The sequence below is a fragment of the Lithobates pipiens genome, unplaced genomic scaffold (assembly GCF_037356315.1).
Source record: "Lithobates pipiens isolate NorthernLeopardFrog02 unplaced genomic scaffold, aLitPip1_a1.2 Scaffold_30, whole genome shotgun sequence".
In the NCBI taxonomy this organism is placed as follows: Eukaryota; Metazoa; Chordata; class Amphibia; order Anura; family Ranidae; genus Lithobates; species Lithobates pipiens.
This window is the reverse complement of record NW_027507791.1, coordinates 87,921,625-87,935,113: the sequence shown is the minus strand read 5'-3', so window position 1 is coordinate 87,935,113 and position 13,489 is coordinate 87,921,625. Positions and strand designations below refer to the sequence as shown.

General features: G+C 45.0%; 1 protein-coding gene across 6 annotated transcripts in view; it reads right to left on the bottom strand.

Moving 5' to 3' along the window:
• Nucleotides 1-8,921, bottom strand: part of NUMB (NUMB endocytic adaptor protein) — a 181,672-nt gene extending 172,751 nt beyond the window's left edge. For 4 of the 6 annotated variants that reach the window (XM_077464567.1, XM_077464573.1, XM_077464571.1 and 1 more), the window contains exon 1: nucleotides 8,770-8,921. The gene's annotated coding sequence lies outside the window, so the exon portion shown is untranslated. The remainder of the gene's footprint in view (nucleotides 1-8,769) is intronic. The other 2 variants (XM_077464568.1, XM_077464570.1) reach the window with 2 other exon arrangements.
• Between the last annotated feature and the right edge of the window lie 4,568 nt (nucleotides 8,922-13,489).

Below are 13,489 nucleotides of genomic sequence, written 5' to 3'. Positions count from 1 at the left end.
TTTTTGTTTTTTTTTGTTTTTTGTTTTTGTTCACACCTGCCTTGAGGCCATACTGGCCCACCCAAACCTGTTGTAGTATCATTTTTGCCACGGCATGTCTGTCTATATCCACATCCAGCTGGCTTTTCCATGTAAAAAAGGAGTTGTAAAATCTGCAACTCGACTGCCTATTTTTACCATCCCCCTGATCGCAAGTGTAAATAAATCCTCAGAGATTGAGGACATACTGCAAGTGTGATTTGGGACAGGAAACAAGCTGCAGACTCAGATTGGAAAAACCATTACCAGAAACCGCTAGAGATAACAGCCATTTACAGCCCTTTACAAATCAATGCTCCCACTACTGATTGCTGGGGTCCAAAGAGCAGCACAAGTAACACAGCGTTTCAGGTTAGGCACCGGAAGAGTGAACCCACACAAATCAAGCTTTTACTAGGCCACATTCTCAGCTGAGTGACACTATGCATCCCCCCCCCCCCCCCCATTCACTGCTGGGTGTGGTTTTAAGAACTACAAGATTCATAATTTTCCACTCATCCTTTATGCACCATATGAGCCAACACAGGGCTTTATGTACAGATAAATGTGGAACGCAATGTGAACACACCACAGCACTGCAACAGTCACTGCTCAGGGTTCACAAAACCAGCCTTTCCCAACGTACACAATTTACAAATGTGGCAATACAGGGAAAATCCCATGCCCCACCTAAAAAAATAATACTCCACAATCAACTGTCCACAGATTACACAACACTAGTTTAAAAAAAAAAAAACCCAACACACTCCAGGAAGAGAGGAGCAGACAGACAGCCATAGCAAAAGCACCAAGGTGACAGCGACCAGTGCCCAGCTTTAATCACTGCTTCCAAAACCAGCTCTGCACTAGAGCGTGTACAACAAAGGACAATGGGATCAATTCACAGAGCCCGAAAGTATAACCAAATGCAAACCTTTATTATTCTTTTGTTTTCAATAGAGTGGAGATTAGGTCAGGTTTTTATTGCCTGTATCTTCCAAAAAGGAATTTCCTCTAATTTCCTGTTTTGGCATTTTAACCAGAAGTGATGGAAAAGTGTCTCCAATGAGACAGAGATGGCAAAAAAAATAAATAAATAAATAAATAAATAAATAAAAAACACCCCCATGATATAACCTTCCCTATTCTATCCAAAAATAAAATAATGTTTTGACCTTAGATCTACATGAACACAGGCTTATTAAAATGGAACTTAACCCGACTAAAACTAAGCAGGCAAATCTTTAGCGCTGAAAGAACAAGTTGTCTCTTCTGCAATTAACAAACACTTACCTGCCCGCCCAGTCTTCAACTGAATGCTCAGCTCATCAATCATACATACATCTGATTAAAGTTTTTTTTTGGATTTTTAGCAAATTTAATAAAAATGTTTTTTTTTTTTTGGAGTAAAAAAATCTAGCTAAAGATTGTTTTCCCATTTAAGATACATTAACAACTTAGTTCATTCAGCATGAGGCTGTATACTGCAATATTTACATTTTTGGTAAACACATTCAATGAATCAAAGCTCTGCGAGCCGAGATAACATGCACTGCATTGATGTATTCACACAATTTTACAGTAACCATGAGGAGTTAAAAGTTTAGGAATATTCTTTTATTCCATTGTTTGAAAATCTACAGTCGTGCTCACAAGTTTACATACCCTGGCAAAATGATTTCTTAGCCATTTTTTAGAGAGAATATGAATGATAAGAAACTTTTTTTCTCCCACTCACCATTAGTGTTTGCCTGAAGCCATTTATTAACAAGTCAACTGTGTTTACTCTTTTTAAAATCATAATGGCAACAGAAACTACCCAAATGACCCTGGTGATTTTTACCTGATAACATGCACACAAGTTGGCACAAAGGAGCTTGAATGGCTAGTAAAAGGCAACAATCCTCACCTGTTTTCTTGTAATTAGTTTAGGTGTATAAAAAGGTCAATGAGTTTCTGGACTCCTGACAGACCCTTGTATCTTTCATCCATTGCTGCACTGACTTTTCTGGATTCTGAGTCATGGGAAAGCAAAGGATCTGAGGGAAAAGGGTAGTTGAACTGTATAAAAACAGGAAAGGAGGTATAAAAACATATCCAAGGAATTCAGAATGCCAATCAGCAACGTTCAAACTCTAAATCAAGAAATGGAAAATGAGGGGTTCTTTGAAACCAAACCATGATCAGGTAGACCAAATAAAATTTCAGCCACAACTGCCAGGAAAAAAAAAATAGTTCGGAATGCAAAGAAAAACCCACAAAGAACTTCAGGTGACATACAGGACTCTCAAGATGTACAATAAGGAGGCACTTGAAGAAAGATGGGCTGCATAGTCGAGTCGCCAGAAGAAAGCCATTACTATGCAAATGCCACAAAGTATCCTGCTTACAATATGCCAAACAGCACAGAGACATGCCTCAAACCTTCTGGTACAAAGTCATTTGGAGTGACGAGACCAAAATGTAGCTTTTTGGCAATGACCATAAGGCTGGGTTCACACTGCTGCGGAAGCGAGAACCGGATGTGATTCGCACCGCACTGCAGTGCAAATCACATCTGATCTCTGTGCAATGCGAGTTCAGCCATACAGATAGTATGGCTGAATTCGCATCGCACCCGCCGCAAACTCGCACGGGACCCTTTTTTTGGTCCGCAGCAGAATCGGATCGCATGGGTGTTCACACCATGCGATCTGATTCCTGTCAGAGTTTGCAGATCGCACTGAGATATGCGAACTGATCTGGGGGGTGTCATTAACATTTCACTGACACTCCCAGCAGTCCACATAGGGCAGTGTGAACTGCCGGCGGGAGGCATGCGATGCGGGAAAACGCTGCGGATTCGCGGCATTCCTGCATCGCTCCGGTGTGAACCCGGCCTAAATGCTAAATTTGGAGAGAAGTCAACAAGGCCTATGATGAAAGGTACACCATTCCTACTGTGAAAAACGGAGGTTGATCGATGACGTTTTGGGGGGGGGGGGGGGGGGGATGTGTGAGCTACAAAGGCACTGAAAAATTTGGTCAAAATTGATGGCACAATAAATGCAGCATATTATCAAAAAATACTGGAGGAACATTTGCATTCATCAGCCAGGAAGCTTCACATGGGACATACTTGGACAATCCAACATGATGATGATCCAAAAACGCAAGGCCAAGTTGACCTGTCATTGGCTACAGCAGAATGAAGTGAAGGTTCTGGAGTGGCCATCTCAATATCAAAAAACGTGCACTTCATGCAAGACAGCCCAATAATTTACAGGAACTGGGAGGTTTTTTGCCAAGAGGAACGGGCAGCTTTACCATCTGAGAAGATAAAGAGCCTCATCCACAAATGACTTCAAGCAGTCATTGATGTTAAAAGGGAGCAATACACGGTATTAAGAACTGGGGTATGGAAGCTTTAGATCAGGATCATTTGGGTAGTTTCTGTTTTCATTATGAAATAAAATAATAATGAATAAACACAGTTTTATAATAAATGGCTTCAGTCAAACACTAACCACAAGCGAAAGAAAAGTTTTTGCTTTATCATTCATATTCTCTGAAAAATGGCCAAGAAATCATCAATTCTGCCAGGGTATGTAAACTTATGAGCACAACTGATTGAATGAGTTCTGATATCTTTGTTTTACTAACCTGGCAGTTTGTTATTCTAAATGGGAAACCTTCCTTTTGTTTGCAAATATTAAAGAGTCTAACTACCAGCAATAATATGTCATTACTTTTAGGCCTCATGCACACGGACGTTTTTACAGCCGCTTTTTTGAGCGTTTTTTGCAGCTTAAAAAGGCCTGTCCATGTTAGTCTATGGCTTCATGCCCACCTAGGCGTTTTTGAGCTGCAAATGGCATAGGCGTTTTTAAGCTGTAAAAAAAAACCCAGGACCAGTGCGTTCCCTGGCGCGGAGCTAGAGCTGTAAAAACGCGAATCGCGGGAAAACGCGCACAAACGCGCAAAAACGTGCACAAACGCCCAACATATTTTCTTTGTTTTCTGAGTGCTATAGCCAAGAGATGTGTTTCTTTAAAAACGCTACTTAACGCTAAAAAACGCGCAAAACAACAATGCAAAACGCGGTAAAAATCGCATTTTTAACGCCGATTTTTCCAGGCGTCGGAGCTAGCTTTGCAGCCAGTTTTTTAAAACGTCCGTGTGCATGAGCACTTACAGAGCACCTGTCATTTCAGATCCATCATGGCAGTGCCTGTTAGCGGGCATCCACTCACCTGCTGCCACGTCCCTCACCTTGTTGTGTCACTGCCGCATCACCAGCAGTCTATTAAAGTGAAAGGCGCTGTCGGTAAGTCAACAGCGGGTCAGAGGAGGAGCCGTGGCGGGACGGAGAGGACAGTTGCTATTTAAAAATTGTGATTTCATCAGTTCAATACAGGCCACTTTCCGCCCTTACTACCCAGGACAACTTTAAGCTTTCAGAGCTGTCACACTATGAATGACAAATTGCACGGTCATGCAACACTACCCAAACTAGGTTTGTATAATTTTCTTTTGGTGGCATTTGATTACCACTGGTGTTTTATTTTTTGCTACACAAAAAAAAAAAAAAATAAAAAAAAAAAGTTTCTTTGTTTCTGTTAAAACTTTTCCATGCAAGTTTACATGTATAATCTGCGGTCTGCAGCTTTATATATTGTTTAGAAAGTTCAGGTCGTGTTAGGAGAATTTCTCTTCCTGGTCAGCACTGCAGTGAAGCCTGTGAATACAGCCAAGACAGCTGATTGGAGGAAAGGCACACACTCCCTCTCCTTATAGTTATACACTTTCCGAGCTGATTTTTGAATAGTTTATCACTCTGCTAATCTATTTATAGGATCCTCCCCAACACAAAACTGAGGCTGCTTTTATCATATGCGATGGAGAACTTGTCAGGCTGATAACAGATCGAGCAGGAGACAAATATGGGATATAGTGCTTTAAAGAGAGATAAGCAAACACTGCAGATATATGTGCCCAGCTCAAATTTCATGAATCAGATTTACATCCACTTTAAAAAAAAAAAAAAAAAAACCCCACACATTTTCAGTTTCTCTGTGCCCCCTTCCCTGTGTGAAAGGGGAAAAGATATCAGGGCTGCATTTATTCTCCCCACAGCATTCAAGTAGGAGCCATTGGCTCTTGCTACTGTCAATCAGATGCAGTGAAGAGGAAGTGGGGCATGGGTCTAAGTCACACTGTGTAAGTCTATGGAGCATGCAGACTACACTCTCCCCCCATAGCCAGCAGCTGGTTATGGTTGTCCTAAAAAGAACAGGAGCCAAGATAACTGCCGGAGACCCCAGTAGAGGACCAGGGCCACTCTGTGCAATACCACTGCACAGAGCAGGTAAGTATAACATTTTTGTTATTTTAATAAAAAGGAAAGATATAACTTTAGTAACACTTTAAACCTGCTCCCCCTTCCCCTCCAAACTTCTATACTAGCTGCCCTGCAGAAGGAAGGGACTTACTGTTTCTCAGGACATTACAGCCTTGTCACATGATCTCCCCAGTGGCTGGCTTTATGGGAGAGGAGAGATCACTGACAGAGCCTGGGTGATAATGTCACCCATAGACTTACTCTGGAGCATCTGTTGTCGGTCTCTCCTGAAACTGGCCACAGGGGAGGATAACCTGACCAGACCGGAGCACCCTGAGAATAGGCAAGAATAAACATCTCTCTTCTACAGCAGGGATCTCCAAACTTTCTAAACAAAGGCCTGGTTTACCATCCTTCACACTTTGGGGGGGGGGGGGGTCGGACTGTGGCCAGTAGGAGTAGAAATTGTCCTAGAGTCAGTGGGAGTGAACTGTGCATCTCTAGCAGTAGGGGGAGGAATAGGGCCCCATTCTTGGTGTTAGTGGGAGGAAAAGTGACCCAAGGGCTGGGTAAAGGCAAGCAAAGGGACGCATCTGACCCCCGGGCCGCAGTTTGGAGACCTCTGAGCTACAGGGTAGTTGATATAGGCATTATAAGGGGGGGGGTGAGGCAGACTTAAAGGGAACCAATAGCCAAAGCTTTTTTTTGGCACTACCTCCTCTTATGGACCACAGAAGTGCAGTTTGTTCTGTACTCCTGTGACCCGTTTTCAGCCGACAGGGGACTACAGCCACTGTTGGCTGACGTCACTCAGCTGGTCCAGGCTCTCGATTAATCCTGACTTCACAGTCAGAATATACCCAGATGCCTGGACCAACACCTAGCTTAGCCTCTCAGAGATCCGCTAAAAGCCTGAGCCAGCCCCTTTCATCCCCTCCACAGTCCGCACTCTAGTGAGCCGTGTACGTGACCATAGCCAGGGACTGACAGGCACAGCTCTTTGTTCAGAGGAGAACGGAGCAATCAGCAGCGTGCAGTCACTCAGTTCTCAGTGTAGATGCAGCAAGGGATTAATGTTGCTTTCATCCGAGTATAACGTTGTTGGTTTTTTTTGTAAACTCTGAACTTCTTTTATGCTTAGGCAGACCAAGAGCAAATTTACCTTCTTGAAATCACGTTACTAGGGGAATCCCCCCTATTAAGCCACTGTATTCTCCCATGCAAGGGGTGGGGGAAGGCGTCTCCTCCGGGAGAAGACTGATTATTGCTAGAGACTATAGTTGCCGCAACCGTACATGAAACCCAGCAGGCTGGTTGTACCCAAGTTGATCAATCAACTTGGTACATTCAGACTGTCCATACATGGTTCAAATCTTGAGCGGTTCAGCAGGAAGATTTATTGGATATCTAGACACTTGGACAGAAGGATATAGAAGAGAGCACTTATTGAATGGAATTGATTAATCGCCATATCAAGCTTACTACTTATATTAACTGTTGCCAATTTATGGACTTTATTATATTGCTTTTTTTTTCCCCAGCACTACTTTTGAGATCCCTATAAGAGCCATCAAAGACGTCATTGGTTACACACATTCATATATACACTTATTTGGAGCACAGCAGGGAGTAGCTGGGTGAGGTAGCGCTTCACAATATTTTTGGCATTTTTTTTTTTTTATGTGGGAACATATAGTGTTGAGCAGCACCATTTCTTCCCTCAAGGTGTACATTCTTACACGTGTTTGTATTATATTGCACAAAGTAGTGCAGAAGTTACCTGTATTTTATTTTTGAACCATCTATAGCCAACCTTAGTTAGATCTAGCCTGGAGTTACAATTTAAGTCCAGGTTCACACCTGAACTTCAAGTGTGTGTGTTTTTTTTTAAATGTATGTTTCTACACAGGTTTTCCAAATTGGGCGTTTTCGTTTTAGCCAATGGAAAACTAGAAATAAAGACAAGACAAAAAAAATCATGACAAAAAGTTTGTGTTTTTCAGGCACATCCATAAAAGTTCCTGTGCCCAATAACATACAACTTTTCCCCCAAAGAAGCTTATGGATTTTTTTCATGCCTCAAGTGACATGGCGGCCATAGGATACAATGGGATTCCTTGTGTTACCGAGCTCCTAGAAACCCGTCACATCGCTCAGGTGAGAGCCGAGGGTCTTCCATGTAGCCAGGTGACCCATCCTCAGATATCACCGCACGCAACTGAAAATAACCGTCACATTCTAGAAAATACCACTCCTTGTCCAGGGTGTGAGAAGAGTACATGGAGCCTATGACTATCCAGCACAGACCCGATGCCCGGTAATACCCGCCACAGTCCCGATACCCGGTAATACCCGGCACAGTCCCGATGCCCCATAGTACCCAGCACAGTCCTGATACAGGATAATACCCGCCATAGTCCCACTGCCCGTTAATACCCACCACAGTACCAAAAAATCCAGCCCAGTAATACCCGCCACAGTCCTGGTGCCCGGTAACACCCAGTGCCCCATAGTACCCAGCACAGTCCCGGTGCCCCATAGTACCCAGCACAGTCCCGGTACACGATAATATGCAGTGCCCGGTAATACCCGGCACAGTCCCGGTGCCCCATAGTACCCAGCACAGTCCCGGTACACGATAACACCCAGTGCCCGGTAATACCCGGCACAGTCCCAATGCCCCATAGTACCCAGCACAGTCCCAGTACACGATAACACCCAGTGCCCCGGTAATACCCAGCACAGTCCGGTGCCCCATAGTACCCAGCACAGTCCCGGTGCCCCATAGTACCCAGCATAGTCCCGGTACACAATAATACCCAGGGCTCGGTAATACCCGGCACAGTCCCGGTGCCCCATAGTACCCAGCACAGTCCCGGTGCCCCATAGTACCCAGCACAGTCCCGGTACACGATAATACCCGCCACAGTCCCACTGCCAATACTCACCACAGTCCCAATGGCCGGTAATACCCGACACAGTCCCGATGCCCAGTAATACCCACCACAGTCCCGATGCCCAGTAATACCCACCACAGTCCCGATGCCCAGTATTAGCCAATGGCAGTATTGCCTGCCACAGTGCTGATGCCCAATAATACCCAGCACAGTCCCACTACTTGGAGCCCATGACTATCCGGCACAGTCCCAGTACATGAAGAGTCCTTGCCCTCCCGTATATGACATGCTCTGCCAATACTCTGCACCCCCAGCCCCTGGGGAAAGGGCAGTGACCCCTCCAGTGCTGCTCACCATCACACCCAGCTCGGAGGGAGGACCCGGGTCACATGATCCCCGGTGAGAATCGTCCTGAAGAAGTGCGCTGCTGCCCCCAGAGATCCCTCTCCTCCCCCTTCAGTCTGGTCTCCGGAGGACCCGTCACTATCACACCGCACACACTCATAGCAGGCCGAGCGTAGAGCTTGCACTCACCTGAGGCGCGGCGGCTCCTTCCTCCCAGCCCCAGCCTGCAGCTCCACTTCCCAGGTCTCGCTTACCTGCCTGGGCACAACCTAACCCGACAGCTAGCGCTGCTTACAACCGCCGAGTCACCACCCAACCAAAGCACCGCCCAGACACAGCAACCGCTTCCAATTGGCCCTCCGTCCTGCTCGTTTTACAATACGTCCCGCCTGTTTCACGCCTCTTCTCTATCTACCGCCTCCCCAAGAAACCATACCTTTGCGCGCTGCCTCCAGCCTACCGAGTTCTGTCATTGGTCCGCCTTGTTGTATCTCGCTACGATTGGCTTGCAGGACCGGTTAAGCGTGCGGCGATTGGTGGTAGCTAAAGGCTATCAAAAGTTCGATGAGGGAGGGCATTTCCGCTGTGCTGGGCCGGTGTCTTGTAAAATACAGTCCCCCATCAGAAGCTGTCCCCTGCGTACTGCGCATGCGCAGTACACAGGAACACAGATTCCGAAAATTGCCGAGGACGAACGGCGCCTGCGCCGTGAGTCCAGGTTCTATCCCCACTATCCAAGTGGACATAGAGTTAGAATAAAAAAGAGCCGAGCGGAGCGAGGCCGAGCCCGAAGCGTGGCGAGCGAAGCTCGCCCGCGAGGGGCCCTCTAAAATTCTTAACCCTATGTCCGCTTGGATAGTGGGGCTACCGCCTCCACTCACGGCGCAGGCGCCGTTCAACTTCGGACTTTTTCCGAAGCTTCGGCTGCTCCGTACTGCGCATGCGCAGTACGGAGCGGACAGCAAATGATGGCCGGACTGTATTAGGCAGAACACCGGGTTTGGTTGAGCCGTGGTTTATGATACACCCGCATGAGGGCGGGGGAATGAGTCCTCCGAGTTGTGTGGAGCGGCTCTGGCGGGGTGACGAGCTTCTCTCTTTCGCAATATTAAAGTGAGGTCAGGCGGTTTCCTCTCTAGTCACGTATGAGAAAGTCACCTCCTCACACCCGGGTATCCTCATCTCCGCTCATAGCGACTCCTTCCCTGCATGTAGACCTCCGCTGGGGGCTGAGGGGTGGTGTGTGCCAGCCGGGCTGCATACACCTGGTTTGCCCTTGAAGTCAGAGAGCTGAATACTGAGCCTTATATACATATGGTCCCTGTACTGTATACAGCATGTGTAGTAAAGGAGAACTATAGGAAAAACTTTTATTTTGGATAAAGTAATAACTCCTGTCATGTTGGGTTTTTTTTTCCATATGTGGAGATTTCCCTTCACTTCCTGTCCCAGAGCCAAGACAGGAAGTGAGAAGAAAACCACCAAAGCAAGGGAATCCCAGGTTATCGTCATTGGAAGAATTCCCCTCTATTCCTGTTGTAGTGACAGCACAAAATATGAGATTTTCTCTTGCTTTCACTCCCTGATAATGGTAAACAGGACAAATAGAGACGGCGAATCTCCCTAATGGGGGCACAGACAGCAATACAGTGCATCCGGAAAGTATAAGCTCTGCTTATCTGCCTCCTCCCCCACATTTGGCACCTTTCAGGGGGTACCTGTTTTTGACCGGTACCCATCCACACTTCTGAGACATAACACCGCGGCGCGATCCCTTGAAATTTCAGCCCCCCTCCTCTTTCCCTCACCGCCGGGCCATTCAGAAAGCGCGCATTGCGCAGCAGGGAACCATCTGTGAAGCCACAAGGCTTCACTGCCGGTTTCCCTTACAGGCAATGGCGGCGGCAATACCCGCGAGCCAAAGGAAACATCTTCTGGGGTGCCCACATTACTGGAATTCAGGACAGGTAAGTGTCCTAATATTAAAAGTCAGCGGCTATTATAGGAATGTGTAGCTGCCGACGTTTGATTTTTTTGCTGAGGGGGGGGGGGGGAAATCCACTTTAAATTCATTATTTTCCTAAAGATTCTACAAACAATACAATACCCCATAATGACAAGGTGAAAGAAGTTTGAAATTTTTGCAAATTTATTAAAAGATTAAAAAAAAATCACATGTACATGAGTATTCACAGCCTTTGCCATGACACTCAAAATTGAGCTCAGGTGAATCCTGTTTCTACTGATCATCCTTGAGATGTTTCTATAACTTGATTGGAGTCCACCTGTGCTAAATTTAGTTGATTGGACATGATTTGGAAAGGCACACACCTGTCTATATAAAGTCCCACAGTTAACAGCGCATGTCAGAGCACAAACCAAGCCATGAAGTCCAATTAATTGTCTGTAGACCTCTGAGACAGGATTGTATTGAGGCACAGATCTGGGTAAGGGTACAGAACAATTTCTGCAGCATTGAAGGTTCCATTGAGAGCAGTGGCCTCCATCATTCCTAAAGGGAAGGAGTTTGGAACCACTCGGACTCTTCCTACAGAGGGCCGCCCAGCCAAACTGAGTGATCGGGGGAGATGGGCCTTAGTTGGGGAGGTGACCAAGAACCCGATGGTCACTCTGACAGAGCTCCAGTGTTTCTCTGTGTAGAGAAAACCTTCCAGAACAACAATCTCTGAAGAACTCCACTAATCAGGCCTGTATGGTAGAGTGGCCAGACGGAAGCCACAAAATTCTCTGGTCTGGTGAAACAAAGATTGAACTCTTTGGCTTGAATGGCAAGCATCATGTCTGGAGGAAACAAGCACCGCTCATCGCCTGGAAAATACCATCCCCACAGTGGCAGCATCATGCTGTGGGGGTGTTTTTCAGTGGCAGGAACTGGGAGACTAGTCAACATCGAGGGAAAGATGAATGCAGAACTGTACGGAGACATCCTTGATGAAAACCTGCTCCAGAGTGCTCTGGACCTCAGACTTGGGTCACCTTCCAACAGAACAACGACCCTAAGCACACAGCCAAGATAGCAAAGGGCATGGGACAACTCTGTGAATGTCCTTGAGTGACTCAGCCAAAGCCCAGACTTGAACCTGAAGTAACATTTCTGGAGAGATCTGAAAATGGCTGTGCACCGACATTCTCCTTCCAACCTGATGAAGCCTGAGAGGTCCTGCAAAGAAGAATGGGAGAAACCGCTAAAAATATTTATGCGAAGGTTGTAGCATACTCAAAAAGACTTGAGGCTGTAATTGGTGCCGAAGGTGCTTCAACAAAGTATTGAGCAAAGGCTGTGAATACTTATGTACATGTGTGTTTTTTTTATTTTTAATAAATTTGCAAAGATTTCAAACAAACGTTTTTCACGTTGTCATTATGGGGTATTGTTTGTAGAACTTTGAGGAAGATAATGTATTTAATCCATTCTGGAATAAGGCTGTACCATAACAAAATGTGAAAAAAAACTGTGTGCTTTGGACACTGATCACAGATCGGGGTAAAAGGCCAATCGCCAATCACCCTTTACCATGTGATCAGCTGTGTCCAATCACAGCTGTCACAATGTAAACAGTGGTTTGCCGGTTATCAGCTCTTATTGACTCTCCTTTTCTCACACAGAGACAGTGTGTGAGGAAAGGAGAGCCGATCTGTCAGGGCACAGTGAGCACAGCATTTACACTGATAATTAGTGCACTGATTGTCAGTGCAGCCACATTAGTGAATAAAGAAATAACATTTTGCGGAGAATTCATTTTTCTAACAGAAAGGAAGAAAAAAAAATGTACTCCAATATTTTTGGTCTTTTTAAATGTATTTAGAAAAAAGTGGTGATTAAAGTGTTATCAAACGGTGTCACTGATCTCTGCTCCCTGTGATTGGGAGCAGAGATCAGTGACGTGTCACACATAGCCATGACCCCCCACAGTTAGAAACACGCCCCAGGAAACACTTAACCCTTACCCTGCCCCCTAGTGGTTAACCCCTTCACTGCCCATGTCATTTACACAGGAATCAGTGCATTTGTATAGCACTGATTGCTGTATAAGTGACAATGGTCCCAAAAATGTGTTCAAAATGTCCGACGTGTCTGCCATAATGTCGCAGTCACAATAAAAATCGCAGATCGCCGCCATTACTAGTAAAAAAAAATTATTAATAAAAATGCCATAAAACTATCCCCTATTTTGTAAACGCTATAACATTTGCGCCAACCAATCAAGCGCTTATTGTGATATTTTTATTTATTTTTTTTACCAAAAATATGTAGAAGAATATGTATCGGCCTAAACTGAGGAAAAAAAATGTTTTTTTTTAAATATTTTTGGGGGATATTTATTTTAGAAAAATTAAAAAAATAATGTGTTTTTTTTCAAAATTGTCGCTTTTTTTTGTTTATAGCGCAAAAAATAAAAAACGTCAGGGGTGATCAAATACCACCAAAAGAAAGCTCTATTTGCGGGGAAAAAAAGGATGTCAATTTTGTTTGGGAGCGCCGACCGCGCAATTGTCAGTTAAAGCGATGCAGTGCCGAATCGCAAAAAGTGCTCTGGTCAGGAAGGGGGTAAAATCTTCCAGTGGATGAAGTGGTTAAAAATGTCTACAGGTTATCAGTTTAAAGTTACAGAGGTGCTCTAGTGCTAGAATTATTGCTCTCGCTCTAATGATTGTGGAGATATCTCACATGTGTGGTTTGAACAGACGTGACTAACGTATGCGTTTGCTTCTGCGCGCGAGCTCAGCGGGACAGGGTGCTTTAAAAAAAAAAAGTCTTATTTATTTAACTTTTTATGTTTTATTTTAATGTAAACATCCTTTGTAATAGAAAAAAAATGCATGACAGGACCTCTTAAATGTGAGATTTGCTGTAAAAAAACCTCAGATCTCATATTTACACTAAAAT